At 27.0% G+C, this 16,448-nt stretch overlaps 1 long non-coding RNA gene across 1 annotated transcript in view; it reads left to right on the top strand.

The window, feature by feature from the left end:
• The window catches only part of LOC107438516 (uncharacterized), an 80,502-nt gene that overhangs the window by 33,552 nt on the left and 30,502 nt on the right, over nt 1–16,448 (top strand). The window contains exon 2 of the long non-coding RNA XR_001583385.3: nt 14,489–14,578. This is a non-coding gene — a long non-coding RNA (uncharacterized lncRNA). The remainder of the gene's footprint in view (nt 1–14,488; nt 14,579–16,448) is intronic.

Genomic DNA, 16,448 nt, shown 5'->3' with positions numbered 1-16,448 from the left:
AAGTGTTTTTAAACTTGTGATTATTAATAAACTTTTAAAAATGCTCCATGCTACTTAATAAAATTCTAATAATTTTTTTAAAGTTAGGGAAATAACAAAAAGTTAAATACTACTGTGAGGAAATAATTTTTTGAAATATAAATTATTCTCCAATTATTCCTATTTATTTCCTATTTCAATTATTGTTTTTAAAGTTAGGAAAGGAACACAAAGTTTAATAAGATAATACTGTAAAGAAATCATTTTTTTAAACTATTTTCTAACAATTCCTATTTATTTCCTGAGCTATTTTAGTTCATATTTATTTTGTTTATAAAGGAACATAAAATTAAATAAGATACTATTGTGATAAATTTTTGTTTTAAAAATATAAACTATTCTTTTGCATTATATATCAGCATTTATTATCGACTTTTTGAAATTTTTAAATTCTGCATTATTTAAATGTTAAATCATTAAATGTTGCGTAAAATATACTTTTACTAAGATATTAAGATCCGATGTTAAATTTAGAACAAGTATTCTACAAAGCTGGAGCGAATTAAGCGCAATTAAAAAAACGTGGAAATCTTCATAACGAAATTTAAAAGATGTAATAGGTTTGGAAGAAAAAATATGAAAAAAAGAATAACAAATGTTTTGTTTCAGGTTATGTATAGTAGAATTTTTGCTGTCTGTAGATATTCAAACGTTATGACATTTTGGATGTTTACAGTTTCGTTCTAATGGTAATGGTAAGGCTTGATCTAAACGTTCACTATTCTCAAAAAGGACTTGTTGCTTTTTCAGAACGATAAAATAAACATCTGTTGTCATAGCAATGAGAAATATCTGTTGAGATGATCTGGTCATTTTATTTTCTAACTGACGTTGAACAACCGACCCAATTTTTGGGTTTACGACTACTAATGCTCAATTTTGTAGCCTTGTGATTTTGAACCAAGGGAGCTGCTGGATCAAGTATCGGGAAAAATTTGGTTTCTTGGAGGCCATTTTCATGGAGAAGAAAATCACGGAAACTTCCCACGGGTAGCCTGATGGCAAGGGGAATAATCTGGCCATTGAAATTTCCCTTAGAATTGTTATAAAATATTTCAAATCTGGTCAGATGTTAAGATTGCAACATATCCCAAAAAGGATAAACTTGGCTCTAAATATTATTGATTTTTATGCTAATATGAAGTATAAATGAGTTAAAATCAATGTTAACATACTTTTTCGATCATAGAAAAGTTGGAGTCACATTATAAGTGCACAGTATACAAAAATTACATTGTAACCTTTAAATTAGTAAGTGGATTTTTATGTACTAAGATGTAACTACTCTAATCTTAAATACGCCAATTAATTGGACAAATGATACTTTATTATAAAATATCAATAATTTGAAAATGATGGAACCGATAATTTGAATGAAATCAGACAAATAGTTCATTAGAATTTTTTCTTAAAATTTTACTACTTAAAATCTATTAACTCCGATTTCGCTCCAATGCGTGTTTTGTGATTATGATACTAGTGAGGTAAAAATTTGCAACAAGTAAAAAAATGTTTTTAGAGCTTTAAAATAAAGTTTTCAGAAACAAAATATAAATTTAAAAATTATACTTTGCTCGAAAATATCTTTGATAAACGTGCTTTACATGCTTTGCAATTGTGTCAAAAAATGGTTTGATTCTATTAAATAGTTTCAGAGATATAGCCTAAACTTTTCAAATTTAGACTTGCAACCACTCCTCCGACTGAACTATTGGGACCATATTTTCGAAGTTTCGGCTACCTTTCATTTTTTGAAGAGCAAGAATCTAACCCATCAGATGAAGCTATGCCTTTTTAGAAAAGGTACATTTTCGGAATTAATTTTACATTTTAAAATATAGTCTACACTAATTAGTATATTTAAGTTTAAACCCTTAAATCATCGAGATTGAATGTTAGTATGTGAATACCCTATAACTAGATCAAGAATCATAAAGGTGATATTTTTCTGCAAAATTAAATTTGGTAATATAAAAGCATCGTTTGCTTAAAAAATTTTCAAGGTCGAAGAAAATTTTTCCTCCTTTAAAATATTTGAAACAAAGGAATCTTTTGCGTTATGAAGTATATCTTTCCACTTCAGTTTTTTGGGCTTAATCATTCAAAATATATGACTTGTAACTGTGAGTAAATTCTTAGTCCATTACACAAAAAAGTAATAAAAGTTATAACATTTTATATTAAACTCGTTATAACAATAAAATCGAAATATATATTACCTCTTTTATTTCTCTATTAAAAGATACATTCGAGATTTAGTTTGTGAAAGTATCAGAAATAAGTCTTTAATCAAGAGCACAAACAAGTATAACCAAGCTTCTGTAAGGCACGCCTCAAAATAGAAAGAGACATTTGTAAGCAAGCAGTAAAGGGGAAAACATTAGACCATAACCCTTTCCCCACCCATGGTAAGAAAATCATTCTATTCTAGATGACATTTCTTTCTTCGTCCGATGGCTATAGCGGTTTATCAGATTCTAATCAAATGTTTTTCGTCCAATTTTTATCTTGGTATTGTTGTTTCTCTATTTCATCCGATGTTTCTATCTTTGGTTCTTTCTCTCTCTTGTCAGATTGTCTAGCTGTAGGTAATTCGTTCTTATTTGTGGCTGTTTGGTCACATTCCCAAAGACAGTATGATAACATATTATACGGGAGAGTTACTGAAAAAAATCCTTGATTTGTTATTGTTTTTACGTATCATTCAGTCTTCATTCTAACTTTTTTTTTAAGTTCACCTTCTTTCTTTTTATTTTATTTTATAACCGTCGTTGAACAGCCGATCCAATTTTTGGATTTGCGACTACTGATGTCCAACTCCGTAGCCTTTAATTTCGAGCCCTGTCCAGAAGATAAGGGAACTCCTGGATCAAGTATTGGGAGAAATTTGCCTAAGTGGATGACTTTTTGATGGAACTAACCCACATTTGCGCTAATTGGAGAGGTAAGATCACGTGAATCTCTTACGATTATCCCGACGGCAAGGGGACTCTAAACCATGATCCGTCTACCATTGAAAATATTTCACGTCAGCACTGGGGTCGGTGCAAGTCAGATGCAGATTCGTACAGATCAGCCATCGGTGAGATTCTAACCCGGTTCACTTCATTAGAAGGCGAACGCTCTATCCCATGAGCCATCAAGGCTCTCACCTTCTTTTTTACCTCTTTTAAAACCTCCGTTGAACAACAGACCCAATTTTAGGCTTCCGACTACTGATGTTCAACTCCGTAGTCTTGTAATTTCATACCAATCCTGAAGACAAGGAAACTCCTGCATCAGTACCCCCAGAGGTATGATTTATTATGGGCAAATGGAGGGCTTTGTGATTCGACAGATTTAACGTGTATCAATCACCATTTACTACAAGGGGAGTCTTCGGCCACCGAGGATTGAACCCAAGACCTGTTGGACATGGGCCCGTCTTTTTTTGGAAAATTGAAGACAACTTCCTTGCATATTTTTGTGTCAAACATTTTTGTATTATGTCATATTTTGTGACTAGTATTATTCGCCCATATAATTGTTCTAAACAATGGACAAATGTAGTGATTCAGCAAAATCAGTTATTAAAGCAGATTTTTATCCATGTTTTTATTATATTTTTACTTTGTTGTTTCTGTATTTTATAACATAAGCATAGATTGGTGTTTTCAGAATCAAAAATAATGCATGAAATGAGTTGATAATGCGTGTGAGCTTTAATCATTCTTCTTCACCGGTGCTTAGATATAAATATATCCTTTAAAGTGCATATGAATTCTTGGTTCGGTGTGAATTTGAAAATAAATTTTTTCTGTACCAAATTTTTAAAATTATTACACCTCACATTTTGCAGTGTGCAATACCCACAATTTCAAATAAAAGCTGTAATTAATGACATTGCATAACGGGAAAAGGCTTAAAGTTACAAGTCCCAGGGATAGATTTATATTTTTCATGTCAGTAAAATCAAGCAGGTTTCGTTTTAGTTAGTTAAAACAGGAAACACTGCATTAATATTTTTTTCTTCTCTCTTTTCTTGTTTGTCTACTTTCTCTTTTCTTGCTCATCTATTTTCTTTTTTCTTGTTAAGGTAATGCATATTGACCCAATAGAAAATAAAAGACTTTTCTTTTATGTGATGAATAATTTGAGCATTTAATTCCCTTAAATCTCACAAAAGTTTGAATGTATCATCATAAAAAAAGGTTGTTTTGAGCAAAATGTTAAAAGGTAAATTAAAAATTATTTTTTTATATTTAAAAATTATCCAAATGTTCTTACGTTCTTTTTGAAAGAGAATTCTAAGATCTGAATTTATTTTATTAGTACTATGAATATAAATGTTTTCCAATGCTTTTGTTCCCCGTTTCTATGCAAATTATCTTTTTTTTCTTAAAATTTTTAATCAAAGATTAATTATTTTTTAGAAGTTAATTACAACACAATTATGCAAGTCGAACAATTTATTAACCTATCATAAAGTTTTAATTAATAAAGATTAAATGAAAAGAAAATGGATTTCGGGTATTTTTTCTATTTACTCTTTATTTATCAACAGAGTTAATATTAACATTTGCTAATTATTGTTTTATTCAAATCGCATATCACAAACATGTTTCTTAAATAAATAAAAAACCAAAAACTTACTTTCTCTTATCCATCTGATGCAATTTTTCTATCTAATCTTTAAAGAAAAAAAATACATTACCGCTTGTTCGGAAAGAGAAAAAAAAGCTTATTTCCTTTTATACACAAACGAATTAAAAATAAATGGAAATGCTGCGTTTTTACTGCTCTCTTCTAGCGCTTATTTCAGGCATTTTTGTTGCTGCTTAAACCTTTTTAGAGATAATGTACTAAGTCGGAAGAAGTAAAAATGGAAAAGAGAAAATTCGGAGCTTTGAATCCCATTTCAATAAATTTTCTCTAATTGCCATTTCGGGAGAGTTTAGGCTTAAGCGAGTGTATCTTTCGTGTTTTTGGCGATTCGAGGTAGAAATAATTCTTCAAGCGTTTATTGGGATAAAAAAAAAGCTATCAAAAGTAAAAAAAAAAGGCTTTGGGTAAAAGTGGCATAAAAAAGGCTATATCTTTTGTCTAGTTCACGCCATAATATGCTACAGTGGCCATAAAACTTATTTGAAACACAAATGCATGTCTAGGAAAACTCATTACATTTGAGAATGAAATTGTTACTTCGAAGTGTAATAAAAGCTGTCTTGTAAAATTCGCAGGTTGATAATTGCTAAATGTTTTCAGCAACATTTACTTTTGAGAAATAAATGCAGAATTATTGCGAAGACATTTTATCAAAGGTGCCTTAATGAGGCTCGATATATTTTTACTATGTTATGTAATAGTTTCAAAATAAGTTTTAAATTGTAATTTAAACCATTCCAAATTAAAAATGGTTAAATCAGTTTTATAAATAGTTTCAAAGCCAGTAAACTGTATTAAGAAAAATATTAAAACTAAAGCAATGTATCAAACTTTGGTAGTTGCTTATTGTCTCATGGAGCAACTTTGAAATTATAAATAGGAACACCCATTTTTTTTAGCATATTCGGTTTCGCCATGCCAAAAGTATCTTAAATTGATTCTCAGATTATATAATTTTAGTTTATATGTGACACTGCAAGTATGAAATATTTAATTTCCCCCCTTTAAATTCAGGTATTCTTTCAGCTATATAAAATAAAAAGTATGTAAGTATAAATAAAATAAATAATAAATAAAATAAATAATAAATAAAATAAATAATAAATAAAATAAACGAATATCTATTTTTGGTTCAGATTTTTCGATTTTTGAGCTTTTATCTTTTATAATTGGGAACATTGTTTTATTTTAATAATTTAAAAAAGGTACTGAAGATCGGAGTTATCTATATGAGCGTGTTAGATATCATGGTCTTATATTTTAAAGATAGATATTCATGTTTGTTAATGAAAATAAATTTTAAACATACATTATAATAATTATTTCAAATTATGAAAATTTTATTCAAATTTTTGGTTAATATATATTATAACAATTTGCAGCAATTTTACATTTCAAATATTAAAATCTAAAATGTTCTTTTTAAGCAGGATTGAGCTCAATTATGAAATTTATTTGCATAAACTAATAATGCATTTACTGGTTGTAAATATTTCAGAATCTAACGTCATTGGAAAACATTTGTATTTTTGCATTCATCAAAAGCAAGTATTATAAAATATTCTACATAATAGTAATAAAATATCTATTTCTAATGCAATAGTAATAAAACATTTATGTATTATTGAAGCATTGGATAAAATTATTTTCTATCAATTAAAAAATTAAAGGTTGAAATTTGCAAAAACAAATTAATACATTTTTAGTTTTTTAATTCGAATTAAAAACTTAATTTAAATATTTCCTACGAAAAATAAAATTTCAACTTTTGATGGTGTCATATAGTTGGTTAAGTTTTAAGTGAAAGTAGAGGAAAATTAAATATGTTAGAAATAATACTTAATGAAAAATTAAAAATAAAATAGAAAACTTAAATAATAATGATACGCAATAAATAAAGAAGTGAAATGAGTAAGGAAATGTAAAAGAAAAAAAACTGCGTTAATTAATTTCAATAGTATAGTTAGTTTTAAACATATTTCAGACAGAGGTTTTTCATTTAAAAAGTAAAGAATTTAGAAATAATTTTGAATGTGGCTTTTTTTCATACTTTTCTTTTCTTTTAAAAGTAATATTTTGAGTTTATTACATAGTGCGTTAATTACTGTACCTTACATAGTCATTTTAAACTGAAAAGTTAAATTGGATAAAATGCTTGCTATTATCTTATTTTTTAATGATTTAATATTTTATTTAGTTCTAAAACATTAAGTACATGTTTTTAAAATGATTTCATCAAAAATGAAAAAAATATTATATCTAAAAATTTATTTTTCATTATTAACTTATGCATTTAAATAGATAGGTTTTAATATTTTTATTTTTAGTTTTAGAAGATGAGTATTATTCATGATAAATTAGAAAGTCACTTTATTACATTTTTTGTGATAATTCTGTATTAATAACATTTAGCGTATTTAATATCCGTTGATCAGTTTATATCTGTTAAAGGGGGAAAAACGATTCGAAAAAAGTTTTAATATGATAAAAAATATTTGATACAGAAAAATGAGCTATACTAATTTTAATATCAATGATGAAATTAAAATGTATTAAAACTAAAAAAAAGGTACTTTTAATGAAAGTTCCTCTATTAAATACTGCAATGCAAAAACATCTGTGGTTTCTTTATTATTTAGAATTTCAAAGATTTATCAAATGTTCCAAATGAATCAAATGTTCCTTAGTGCAATTCAACAATTATAAATTATTTGTCTTTATACATAAAAGATAAGGAATCTTTTAGGAAGAAAGTATAAAGAAATCCTAATATTTGGTATTTTTAATACATAAAAATGAGTTTTAGGACTATTTTATTTTTACTAGCCTATTTACATGATTTCATAAAAATAATGTAATATTTTTTTTCTCAAAAAAAATATATAATTTTATAAAAAAATATTTTTTGCTCCTGAAAAAAATTATATTGTCTGGGAAAACACTTTGGTTTGAGATTAAGTTGTTTAAAGTACTTAGCACTTTAAAAGAAATTATAGCAAAAAATATTCACGGACATTAGAGAATTGTTAATAAATATTTTAGCAGTAAATTTATCTTTCTTCTTATGCATAATCATTTCTGTGTTTTAATTGACCGCAATTCTTTTAAAACTAAGCTTCCAAGAAATTCGGTATTTATGTATAAAGTTATGGTTTCTGATTAATACCGGTCTAAGCCTTTATAGCATGAGAACTGTTAGTTTGCTCCATTGATTTAATTTTCATCTTATTGAATTTATCCTATAAAAAGATATGAAAAATGATGCCTCATTTGCATATAGTATCTATATGTAAGATGTTAAAATAAAGGATAAAGTGGTACTCCTCTTACATAAAAACTTCTATAACTGTTAAGCTATTAGTCCCATTGACTTTAACTTAATATAACACAATTCAGCGTAGAAAAAAAACATCAGATACACTACCTCACTTATCTATGTAATAATGGTTTAGTTGTCCATGCTACAGAATGTGTAAAATAAGTATTTTTCTCTCCATATATTAAAACCCAGTTTTAGAAAAATTCTTTTGCGATTTAAAGAATAGATGCTATATAAAAAATTAAATTTAAAAAATCAGAAAAATTATAATAATAGAATAAATTGTAATAATATAATAAATTGTATAAAATTAGGAAATTTGAAATTAGTTAAACAAACAATGTAAAAGTCTGGAATTACATTGTAATAATTATTTTTATAACTCATACTTTGGTGGTCTGCATAATTAGATTTTTACATACTAAGATACCGTTTCAATGGTTAAAGAAGCAAATTTTAAATATGCTAATGAATGAATATAGATACTATTTCAAGTTACAAGACCGCATCGTTAGAATTTGCAATATATACAATTATAGTAAAATAACCAGAAGCAGTCCGTCCATCGAATTAACCGTAGAGATTAAGGTAAATTTTTTTTTTACCTTTACAGTTTTGAACAGCTAGTATAATTTCCCAATCATAAAAAAAGAAATTTAACTAGATATTGGAGAAATTTCAGGATCGTTATGCAGCAGCGATCTATGCCTGAATGAGAGCATCGTTTTCTCATAGTCCAGGGTCATAAATTGCAGAAACTCTCATGTGTCGAAGGGAATGAAGGAATATTGTAGTGTTAATGGGGGACTCGAACCCCCGTTCTGTCGATCATGAGATTGACAGATTAGCCCTCTTGGATATAATATGTATCCAGTTGCAACGAACTTAGTGGCTTCATTAAGTGGATTTATTTGGTGCTATAAAATTCTGGTTATTTATCCGTATTAGTGGAAAACCTTTAATAAACGGTTTTTATCAGAGATAACAGTTTGAATACCGTCTTATTTATAGCTTTTGGACTGTTTTGTCTCAATATGGTAAAATAACTATTAAATGGATTTTTATTTAGCTATTTTCCCGAGAAAGTTATAACAGTGCACACACCATACTCATAAATGTTCTTTTTTTTAATAAGCATTTATAATTTTTATGTTTACTTCTGGATAGCTCACTTTTTTTTAATCTATATGCTGTGAAATGGATAAAGAATGAAAAAAATCCAGAAAGAAGAATAAAGAAACTTATCTTTTGGTGAAACATATTAAAGAAATCCATTTTTGGAAGAAATGCTCAAAATGTTTCTTTTGTAATATGATAGTTACTATAATGAATAATTATTATTCGGTTGATCCCTTGAAATCGTACACCTGCGCTCGCATCCAGCGCAGAAAAGAAAGAAACTGTTCTTATAGTAGAGATAAGCTTTGGAGATTTGAAATTTAAAAAGTATGAATTGTGTTTAAATGTAATGAAAGTTTTTCTTCTCAAAATAGATTTAATTCCCCTTCTGCATGATGTATATTACACTCGTCCAAATTCTCATAAGCATGACAGTTCTATATGAATTTAATACAGCCGGAAAATGTTTTGAATTATTCACGAACCTTCTTTTTCAACTAAATATACAATGCGATGAGAGGATGAACTAGATTAGCTTACTTTTTAAACTTGTCAGAAACAATATTATGTTTAGACTTGAACCGTAAAACGACAAATTTTAACTCATTATGAACTGTGCAAATATTTTACACGACAATATTATGGTTCATCATTGTACCAATTTTTTTGAGTTTTATTTACGTTTAATCATTTTTGTTTTAATTTTGTTCAACAAACAAAAGGTTATTTGGTTTCCCTGTTTGTATGTAAGAATTTACCATAGAATTTACCACTTTCAGAAAATTGGTTCATAATATCCATACTTTTAAGTGTAATATCATGTAAATTTGTTGTAACCCTAATGGGATTTCAAAGTTAACCAGTTTCCGTTTCAATTTGAAAAAAAGTAAAGCATTATCAAATTTAAGAAGTGCAAAAATATATTTCAACGTAGTTCCAAATTAAAATTTCAGTAATTTTTTATGACATTAAAGTTCAATCTGTTTTGAAATTTCAGCAGTAGGTTAACGTGCCTGTCGGAAAAGAAATAAAACTGTTATTTTTCTGTGCTTTTTATTTACACGTAAGAACTTACCTTAGAATTTAACACTCTCAGAAATTGGTTTATAATATCCAAACATTTAAAGATAATATCATGCAAATTTGCATGCAACCCTAATGAGGTCTCAAATTAAACCAAGTGCCGGGTCAATTTGAAAAAAAAAAATAAATAAAATCAGGTTATCAAATTTAAGAAGTGCGAGAATATGATGAATCTTAATACTAGATTAACATTTTAGTAAATTTAAATGGTTCATGGTTCGATTAGCTTGAAATTTTCTTTCAGTACGTTAATGTGTTTACAGAAAAAAATGTGTATCAAATAAAATGCTATTTTACTTGGATGTTTACTTTCAAGAATTTACAATAGCTCCTACTCTCGGAAAGTTGGTTCATAATATCGGTATTTTTAAATTTAATACTATGCAAATTTGTTGCAACCTTAGTGAAGTTTCAAAGTAAACCTTTCTTTGGTACAATTTGAAAAAAATAGTATCGCGTTATCAAATTTAAGGAGTACAAGAATATGGTTCGACTTAGTAACACATTAAAATTTCAATAAATTTAAGTGGTTCAAAACGCTTTAACAGTTTCCTGATAGCTTTCAAGTGCTGCATACATTTTATACTTTTCTTACTGTTTATTTGCTACTCGAAACAAAGAAGAAAAATCGAAAGTCCTCCCGAAAAAAGCAGCTAAGCAATTATAAATCTTGCATCGATTTTTCTTGAAAATCTCAAAACTTTCCTATATAATGGTACACAAATTACCCAAATGTAGTTTCCATTTTTCAGTACAAAAGACATCTTAGATAAATAGGTTCAATTTAAAGAATGGAAGAATTGTCTAAAAGAGATATAAATCTCAGTCGGGAAACCAACTTTTATTTCAAAGCGACTTTCTTCAAGATCAATCATATCCATTTACATACTGAAGCTTTTTCATTGCATATCTACTTCTATCTTGATGTTCTGATGCCAGCGCAATGCATTTTGCATGCTTTTTTTCATTGCTATAAAATAGTTTTTCCATCGAATATTTTTTGTTGTTTTGTTGGTTGCACATTACAATATCTTATGCTTTGGTTCTGCAATCTGAATTGCATGGAATACGAGTTACATCAAATGCTTTGGATTGCTTCCAAGTATTGATCAAAGGCCAGTTCAGCTAAGTTTTTTTTTGTTGCTTTTTTGTCATGACTCTCATTAAAGTAGAGATACTGGAATTTGTTGTTTTCATTGAATTTATTTTTTTGTTTCAAAGTTCTGGAAGTTTTATTACATTTATGTTTAAAACTAAGTAGTAAGAAATTAATGTCTGCGCTATTAGCTTAAACTAATGTCTATTCTTTAAATCATTTTTAATGACTTAGTTTCAATTTTTCATCGCATACTAACATTAAATGTAAGGAAATCAATTTAAAGATACTATAAATCATTCATGAAAATATTTCCTTTATTGTTAAAAAGTTAAGCAGCAAAATTAATGAAAAAAAAAATGCAAAATACAAAAAAACAAAAGAAAAAAAAACAAATATCTGTTTCTAAGGAAAAAAGAATTCTTACAATTCTTTTTACGTAAACTAAGAGCTAAATATAAAGAAATTAATTTTTAATAATTTAATGAACCTTTCGATCTTCTTCAGGAATTGCTAAAAACTATTTAATGATCAGATTTGAAATCAGAATAATTCGTAATTTCGAGTTTAACGTAATGAACGAAAGACCTGATATGCACCTCAATTAAGAATAAAAAACACACCCAAACAAAGTTTTTGTCGAAGAAATTCATACTTAAAAGACATAAAATGTTTTTTATTGAAACTTTAATATTTTTTCCTCGTCCAATTTTGTGCCATAAGCTATTCTTAACAGAAGATCTTATTTCGCAAAATATAGAAATTCCTTGCGTAATAAGTAAGATACAGAATACTTTTCATATAGAATCGTATCTAAGTAGAATCATTTATGGAACCATATTGCTACGGTTTTTATGTAAGCGTATCAAAGCTTAACTGCTAAATGAGACTTAATTAGAAACAGTATTTCTCGTTATAAGAAGAGCTGTAATTAAGTACAAATGTTTATGAACTCTACATAAAACTGCTGTATATAGCGGTCATTATAGACTCATTATTTTATAAAGCCGTTTCCAAGTAGTACCGTCATATATACCGTTTTCTGTAGCATCGTTTGTTAAATCATAATTATACAGAGCCTTATTATTGATAGCTGTAAATAATTAGGTTCTATATAATTATGATTAGGTTCTATACGTAAGAGAGTCAAAGTATCATCATAATAAATAACTGAAATCTAAAACAAATAATTTTTGGTAAAAAACTAGAATTTAGTAAAAAAATAACATGTGTGACAAAAACACTACGTAATTTTAAACATACGTATGTATGTTTAAAATTGCGTTATTAAAAAAACTTTACAATTATACTGAACTCAAGAACTACATATAACAAAAGGGGTGAATAAATACTTAAATCTGTATATTAAAAATGTAAAAAAAAATATAATAAACAAACAATAGAAAAATGCCTACAAAAATAAACAAAATGGAAGTGAACACGAGGAAGTTTTCTCAGCTTCAAACTAGTTAACTTAACTAGCTAACTTAAAGAAAACAGAGGCGTTCTTAGAATCAGGCAGTGCTAGATTTACTCAATTAATCAGCAGACTTCGCGAAATATACAATTTAAAAAAAAGCAGCTCTGTTAATAGAAAGGCAAACAAATTTCCTTAAAGTTTGTGTTATAAATTGTTTCAGTAGCTTAGTGATCTTCAATTTAAAGATTTTATTTAAGGTTTCAGATTTTACTAAATGTATCTAAAATCCATTTTTAATTTTTTTCAGGAAGATTTTTTCTTAAATTTGAAAGCCATCTACTAGCCACGAAGATCAAAATGTATACAGTAGCATTAAATGCATTCACAGCAGAAAAATTGCCCTAAACTTTTTTCTTCCCTGTTCAAAAGAGTAACCTGCATTAGAAATAAATTAAATCAGCTACTATTTTCAGACTTGCTGTATAACTGAAACTGCTCAAAAGAGTAACCTGCATCAGAAATAAATTGCATTACCTGCTATTTTCAGATTTTCTGTATAACCAAAACTGTTCAAAATACTTATTTATATACATATATTAATAGTNATATATATATATATCACGTAAGAATCATTCACCGAATGTAAAAATACTATTGAATAATTAATTTGATTACCTCATACGAAATTGGTTACGTAATATCCTTAACCATTTTATAATATCTAAAATTTGCCCTTTTTTAAATTTTTGAAAACAACCTTGTATCCAAGTTGCCAAAGTTTTGTGTTAATATTTATTCTAGAAAAGGAAATTTTATAATTAAGTTAGACGTTATAAGTGAGACTTGTCGAATTTTTCAATTTACTGGAAGAGTTTAATTCAAAGCATTTAAGAAATCCCGTTAGTTTCGGATGGTAATTTCATTTTCTTGCTTTCAAAGATTAATGAAATAATTTTTATAATTAGATTTTGTAATGCATTCTGAAAGAGTTAATTTCTTTAGAAATTTAATTAGCTCATAACGTTATTCTTTAATGAATATTAGGAGCAGTAATCATCATCTGAAAAATAAATCTTCTTTAATGACTTTTCTTTATTTTTGCGTTCAGTTAAAGACTTTTTTGATTAAAATTGTCTGTCAGAAACTATTTATTTTAATGTAAATGCGAAAACCTATTCATTACATTTTAAAATATCTGGACTGAAAATAAATCTCATTAAATTCTGCTTTTGCAACGTAAAACATCTAGCATAAACGGTGATATTTTAGAGAAAACTATGTTTTTATGTATGTAAACCCATCGACTTAATTTCGATTTAACTGAACACACACGGATCTCTCTCTCTCTCTCTGTATATACATATAATTTTTAGGTGATACAATTTTATTCCTTACTTATCTAGAAATCAGCATTTAAAAACTTATCAGAATGAACCATTGGTTTCTAATTAGTTATTTGGCTGCAGGAATTTATTTTTGAAATGAAAAAAATCCATGATGCTGTTGTCATTCAAAAAATTATCATAACTTTTAATTTACCAGATGTTTATATTTGTAAAACATTAATGTTTGCCTTAAAGTTTTTTCACAATTTAGGTCTTTTTAGTGCATTTAGAGAAGAGTAATTGCCTAAAAGAGATAATATTTTAGATACTAAAACTGATAAAACTTCTGATATGCTAAATATTAAATCTCTTGAAGAAATACAGATTTATAATAAAAATTATAAATATACACTTTTTATATATATTTTAATTTTATATTTTAGGTTATTGTTTTGCTCTGGGTATTAATTGGACTACTTAAGAGGCACTGATATTGGATGCGAATGGATCTTGATCATGAGCGGATTTCATTGGTATGGAACAGTTCTGAAATATTTATTGTACACTTTGTAAATATAAATTTGTTAAATTTTCAGAAAAAAATTTGTTAGCTTGTCTGGCCGTATGAAACACCCTTTATTTCGCAGAAAAGTACTGTTATTTAAAATAAGAAGCCTGTTTTTTTAAGTGGAAAATAGTTCTATTTTTTAACAAACAAACTGTTATTTTAACAAAAAATTCTATAAAATAACTATGCATTGTGGTCAGTGCGAGCCGAGAGCATCATTTTTACGATCATTTGACGCTGGGATTCAAACCTGGGTCACCTCATTTGGAGGCGAGCGCTTTACCACCTGAACCGCAGCTAATTGTGAGGAAAAATCTGAAACTTTTTTTTAATTTGAATGTCTTACATATTGAAATAATATTTAAATGCAAAAACTTTTTAAACTACAGTGGTCTATCGGCATAAAAGTATTTGGCAACTTAACTTATCAAAAAATAATATGAACCGAAATATGTTAATCAGGTAGAGTATCAAATAGACAATAAAGTCGAATCTCAGTTTAACTTATACAATGTTCAAAACCATGAAATAATTGCTGAAAAATAAGAGCAGGTAAAGAAGATAACTAAAATGATTTTTAAAAAAGGTCAAGTAAAACTGCATGCCGAAAACAAGAATTTAAGCTGACGGTTTTAATTCGTTTATGATTAGGATAAGAAACGGTGAAAAACCATTTCGTCAACAAATCCTCTTTAAAGTTTTATACATATGTATCGTGAAAATCTGCTAAAAAAAAACCAAGAATTTTTAACAGTAAGCGGATAATGTTCAAAAACAGAAAAAAAATCAGCATTTTCCTTTAAACAGTTTTTTTTTTAAAGTGAAAAGCTGTTTTACTTCTGTAGAAATTACAGTTATTTTTGACAGTGTATATATAGTTATAAGAAATACTAAAAACTGCTTTGGAATTAATTTTTTATTCTTTAATTATGTTTTTTTCTAATGTTTAAATATAGAAAGATCTATTAAGATAATTCTTTCATAAGAATTACCTTAATGATTTATCTCAAGCAATATACAATGCATTAAATGTGTGTTTCTCCAAAAATGCATTATTTATAGAATGATTTTTTCAGGAAATGCTCTTTGCCTAATATAATTAAAGGCAATATTGAAAGATTTATTCAAATTTGACATTTTATTTAACATATTTCACAAAGTTTTTTTGTTGACATTTTTGTATTTTTTCTAGAAGTGGACAAAAAAATTAATTACAGTAATCAACTATTTCGTAATCAAATCTTAATTAAGTAATTATGATTAATTTTATAAAAATTACAAAAATAAATGAGATAAGATAAAATAAAAATTAATTTTCATTGTAGGTAATATATTTTACTTTTTTGTATAAGAAAAAACCAGATTACACAAAGTGTAATCACAATAATCAATTGCATTGCAATCAAAATTGCAAATGCAATTAACTGTAATCGTAGGTCATTATCACTTGCAATCATAGTTTAATATTTTTTATAATTATGATTACAGTTAAATCGTAAATTTCTACTACCAATTATCATGAATAAAATTGTAATCATTAATTTGTTACCTGTAATAGTAATAACAAGCATTTGGGTATATATAACCAATACATTTTCTCCTATTCTAGGGAAAACAGTTTCATACATATTGAAATGGAAATTTGTAAGTTTATGCTACGAATATTCACGAAAACATAAAGAATTCCATTTATTCTGCTTAAAAAGATTTATGATCAGAGGCTGTTATATGTTTAAAATACATAACAAAATTAGAAACATATTAACGAAGATTTACTTCTCCATTTATGTTTACAGTTAAATATTTAATGGGTATTTTGGGGATGTTGATTCCGT

The sequence above is a fragment of the Parasteatoda tepidariorum genome, chromosome 5 (genome assembly GCF_043381705.1).
Source record: "Parasteatoda tepidariorum isolate YZ-2023 chromosome 5, CAS_Ptep_4.0, whole genome shotgun sequence".
Taxonomy (NCBI): domain Eukaryota; kingdom Metazoa; phylum Arthropoda; class Arachnida; order Araneae; family Theridiidae; genus Parasteatoda; species Parasteatoda tepidariorum.
Note: the sequence above shows the minus strand (reverse complement) of the source record. Positions and strands in the feature narration are given on the sequence as shown.